Source organism: Crocodylus porosus, unplaced genomic scaffold (genome assembly GCF_001723895.1).
Source record: "Crocodylus porosus isolate Cpor-Errol unplaced genomic scaffold, CroPor_comp1, whole genome shotgun sequence".
Lineage (NCBI taxonomy): Eukaryota > Metazoa > Chordata > Crocodylia > Crocodylidae > Crocodylus > Crocodylus porosus.
Genome location: NW_017728911.1, coordinates 41,004,417 through 41,009,718, shown reverse-complemented (window position 1 = coordinate 41,009,718; position 5,302 = coordinate 41,004,417). Strand labels below are relative to the sequence as shown.

The 5,302-nt window shown below is 43.5% G+C and overlaps 1 long non-coding RNA gene across 1 annotated transcript; it reads right to left on the bottom strand.

Moving 5' to 3' along the window:
* Positions 1 to 2,906: 2,906 nt before the first annotated feature.
* Positions 2,907 to 3,879, bottom strand: LOC109309278. The gene is made up of 2 exons (XR_002100876.1): positions 3,526 to 3,879; positions 2,907 to 3,430 (listed from the first exon to the last, which is right to left on the bottom strand). It is a non-coding gene; the product is annotated as an uncharacterized LOC109309278 (long non-coding RNA).
* Positions 3,880 to 5,302: the final 1,423 nt, after the last annotated feature.

Here is a 5,302-nt window from a genome sequence, read left to right as displayed (position 1 = left end):
AAGACTCAGGGGGATTGACTAGCAGCCTTCAGCTCCCTGCGGCAGGGCTGCAAAGAGGACGGAGCTGGGCTGGTCTCAGTGGTGGCAGACGACAGGACAAGGAGCAATGGGCTCAAGCTGCAGCAAGGGAAGTCGAGGTTGGATATTAGGAAGACCTCTCATGAGGGTAGTAAAGCACTGGAACGAGTTACCTAGGGAAGTGATGGAGTCTCCACCCTTGGAGATTTTTAAAACCCTGGTAGAGAAAGCTTTGGCTGGGATGTAGTTGGGGCTGGTCTTGTTCAGAACGGGTTGGACTAGATATGACCTCCTGAGGTCCCTTCAGCCCTTGTTTTCTCTGATTCTAGTTCCAAAGTAAAATCTTGGTGATTTCATTTGAAGTTTTGAATTAAATTTATAGTAGTAACAGTAGTTTATTTACAGCTTTCACTAAAGCATTATGGTAAAATAAACAATATTTAACGCTTACACGTTTTAGTGAAAGCATAAAATAAGATGATCCATTCTACCAGCCTACACCAAAATTAAAACAGCATGGTACATGATGATGGTGATACAAAAAATAAACTGAAGCAGTGGAAAAGCCAGCAGAGTTCCTATTTGATTTTGGCCCTTATTCTTCGTGCAAGTCTTGCAAATACATCTAAGGAGTATAGGACAGGCTACTAACTACTTGAATTGGATTTGTAATCCTTTTACATACTTTATACATGTTCTATTCTAGGTATGATTGTTCTTGCTTGCAACAGCAGAACTGGGAAGAATTTTTATAGCTGGAAATACATCACATACTTTTTGAATAATGCTTATACAGAAGGGTACCTGCCTTGCTTTTAATCTTTTGTTGGCAGTTTGCATTCAGTGCTTTCACCTTGTAGCTACAAGGAACAGGTACTCAAGCACTTCTGAAGGTCTGAATTCATGCAAACTGTGATCAGAGATCCGCCAAAGACATGATCCTATCACAGTCCTATACCGTCAACCAAACATGCTAAGGACGCGCACTTCTTGGAGTCTGCAAGTTGGCAAAGCTCTAAGTAAGTGACTAAATGCTGAAACATCAAATTTGTTTGGGATCTGACAAACATGCCCAAAGAAAGCATTGCTACCGTGGTCAGTCTGCATCCATGTCGCTTTATTTTTCATTCTGGTCCCAGCCTTCCTTGTAGCTTTGTATTGCTAATCACACTCTTTTACTGTTCTTTCTCTAAGCCCTTTTTATTTTGGTGAACTCCATTTGGTTACTGTAATTGCTCAGTTCCCCACAGGCACAGGCATGGAGCGGGAGCCAATGGGGGTGTGCACTGTGAGGGCAGCAACAGGGCTGAGGGGATGGGGAAGCTCTCAGTCTGCAGCCTGGCACTGTGGGGACAGAGAGCTCCCCCCATCACTTCAGCAAGGGGAGATGCTTCTCAGCCACAGGGCATCGCCCCAAGTCAGTGCTACTGAGTCAAGCTGTGATCCCAAGCTCCACGTGACCGGAAGCTGTCTCCCACTCTGGGACAACTCCCCAGAGCCCAGGCCTGACCCCTGGGGCTAGCACCAGGGGAACCTGGAGCTCCCCCTGGTTGCTGTAGGAGGGCAGAGAAGAGCAGGAGCAGACCATTGGGAGTAAATTTGCTCTTGATGTGGGTGCACATGTTCCTGGGTACAGTTTAACTTTATAGTGCATTAATTGCACATGTAGATGCGCCCAGTGTAATGTAACTTTAAGAACTTAAAGATTACAGTAGTCCTGGCATGGGGCAGTACACTGCTCTGTTTCATCCCTCCATTCATGCAAAGCATTCCTACATCCAGTCAACAGTGGATCTTGCCTTCCGGCCTCCGGGTAGGATAGAGCCATCTGGCTTCCCTGCAGCCAGGTTAGGTGATGTGGTTGTAGCACACTTATGCCTTGGTGATCTGTGCTGCTGCAGCTCCTCTGGCCTGTATCTGAGGACTGGGCCTAATAGTGAGGAGGCGCACCCTTCACTTTGTGCCATATTCCTTGTGAGTAAATGGGGCACCGTCTGGTAATCCCTGTTATAGAAGTTGGTCCTTGTTTAACTAGTAATGGGTTTTTTCATATAATGTTATTTTCCAAATTATTGTAATACAAAATAGTTGATCAAACTCTCGTACGTAATGAGATGGAAGCCAAACACTAACACTCCTGCTACCAATTAAAAGACAAGTGACTAGCTATTTGTTGTTTTCCTGTATCTGTTCAGAGTGACACGGTGTGCTCCTGCATTCCCATCATGCCTCTAATTATAACTAAGACTTTGAAAGCTGTATTATTTGCCTAGTGCAGAGATTGCGTATATGTTTGTAGCAGAGGGGAGAGTCATCCACCTATTCTAAAATCAGTGCTGGGTATATGAAAACAATCACCCCCTTAACAATTCTTCAGCTAATTAACAAAGACAAGCTCAGAGGTGGATTATCGAAGGAGCTTTGGATCTTGACCCCATGCTCAACTAGGCTCCAAACAGTAAGGGAAGCAGAGGAGCAGCAAGCTGATTGCTCTTGGCCAACTACCTTCCAGGCTGGCTCCATTTCCTGCAGTAGAAGACGACAGACAAATATCTGTCTGGAGGAGAAGAATGTCAAAGCTTATTTATTTATTCAGAGGGAGGAGGATCATTTTTATACATTAGGTCTTTTATCTTAATCCATCTGACCATACAGTATTAGGAGAATCACTTGTATGGCACCATACGTTTGAATGATGTTTTATCACCTAGATATAAAACGTGGAACTTATAAAGCAAAGAAAAGATGCATGGCAAACAATTTCTTCCTTAACAAGGAATAATTGGAAGTCCAACCATTCTAGCTTACCTGGAAGAAGTGACACGGATCCCCTCTAGGTTTGCCCAAGAGCAAAAAATGCATCATTCCACTTGCTTCTGATATTGACATTTTTTTTTACAAAACTATATACGAGTCAGCATGTCTGATGGCAAACAGCTGGGTGCGCCACTGTGTACTGTATTACCAGTTATCTCTAGGGTGGAGGGGGTTTCTAGCATTAATAGCCATCTTTTTTTGGTGTTGAGGCAATGTGGATGGTGGAGATTTCTAGCTCTGGTCCACTGTTAAAGTCCATTGGTGTTTAGTAATCTGAATGATGCCACGCAAGCAGTCTTCGTCTTGTTGGGTCCTATGGCACCTGTCCTGTGGTACAGAAGGGAACTGAGCACGGCACACAAAGTCTGCTGAAAGAGAAGTGATGCTCACAACTGCCGCGTGGCTTCTACATACACTGCCCATCTGAAACATCACACGCCCTGTATTAAATACGGATATGTTTAACTGTTGTATCAGGGTTTTTAGTCTGTAGTAATTTTTCCAACTGATGCTGAACAGTCAAAGCATTTCCTGGGTCTTCTTCCTGCAGAAGCCATTTTCTTCCAAGTATGCATTTCAAGTCACTTTTCAGGCTCTAAGGATCAGAGGACAAGAAGTCTGGCATGCAGTTTTATTTTAAGATGAGGTAATCTTGGAGAGCAAATAAGAAAAAACAAACATTTGCTTTACCTGTTGAAATGGGGAAAGCTGGTCCCTGTAAATACACTGTGCACTGGAACACATTTATCTTTTATCAAACTGCCATGGGAAGGTTATGTAAGCTGTTCTGATTGTTCTAGTTTTCCAAACCAGTTTCAAATTAGGAAAGCATTAGTTCAACCTGAGAAATAGTTGGGTCTACCAGACAGATTCAGTCTGTGCACCTTAGTTGCCTTTTCTGTAAGACAGGAATAACACTTAATTTTTCAAAATCAATTCGAAGCCCTTGGATGACATGTACTATATAAGTATTCATATTTTTCTAATAATTTCCCTCTGTATTTCATGGTGCTAAAATAAAACATGAGTATAGGTTAGGAGATGTCCTGGCCAGCCCAACGGCTGAAAGGGACCTTGGGGTTATGGTTAATCACAAGATGAACGCAAGCCACCAGTGCGACACTGTAGTGAATAGCACACAAGGATGCATTAGTTGATGCATCATGAGCAGGGCTAAAGAAGTGATACTTCCTCTCTGCTCAGCACTGGTGAGAGCCCAGCTGGAGTCCTGTGTCCAGCTCTGGGTGCTGCACTTCAGAAACAACGTGGAGAACCTTAAAAGGGTCCAGAGAAGGGCCACAAGAACCGTTAAGGGCCTGGAGGACAAACCTTATGAGGAAAGACTAAGGGATCTGGGACCATCCGGCCTGAGGAGAAGACCGGGGGGAGACTTGGTGGCCATCTCTAAGTAAGCAAGGGGTGAATATCAGGAGCTGGGCGAAAGCCTGTTCACTAGGGCACCCCCAAGGGAAGACAAGGAACAATGGCCATAAATTGTTAGAGCATGGTTTTAGGTTGGAGGCAAGGAAGAACTTCTTTATGATAAGGGTGACCTGAATCTGGACTAGACTTCCCAAGGAGATGGTGCAGTGCCCAACCTTAGAAGTCTTCAAGAGGACACTGGACAGACACCTTGCCGGGATTATTTGACCTCAGCAGTACTCCTGCCCAGAGCAGGGGGGTTGGACTCAATCTTTCAAAGTCCTTCCAGCCCTGCATTTCAATGATTCTATGTGGTCTCATACAGCTAACACCAGATAAAGCTTATGGCAGTGTATTTAAACTTGGTGGTGGCATAATTTAGTTTACATTGTACTTTTACTTCTCTTCCAGAGTACATAAACAGGCAACAGAAGAACATATGTATATTGACATCTTTTTTTCCTCCAGCTAATCAATCAGATCTTCACAGGATCCGCCAGTTGTTAAATAGAAGAATGATGGTTATCTCTGATTTTTTATTTATTTATTTATTTATTTTTTTTACTTCAAAGGAAGAAGAGATTTTCTAGGTCTTCATTGTGTAAGAATTTTTGGTTATTTTTCATTCAATCTCTTGCTTCAAGTGATGCCAGGGAGGAAGCAGTAGTAAAACCATACATTTTTCTTCTTTAAAGCGCTATCAAAGAGCCATTATCTTTTCAAAAGCCTGGCAAGGAAAGTGAGGGCAAACATGATGTTTTCCTACACTCACACAACTATATTCAAGGAGAATCAGCCCCTTTAATGCAGCATTTATTTAAATGGCAGCCATGGGTTCAGTGCTATGTAGCTGGTGCTTTAGGTCAGTGTTTGGCCTCTACTGGGCAGGAATTCAGGCCATACAGGTATAAGGGTTCCTTTAGTCCTTAAAGTTGGTTTAGAGCAGGGCTGTTGATTTGAAGAGAAGCTTGAGAGAGTCCAGAGAAGAGCCATGTGCATGATTAGAGGTCAGGAAAACAGACCTTACGACAACAGGCTGACAGCC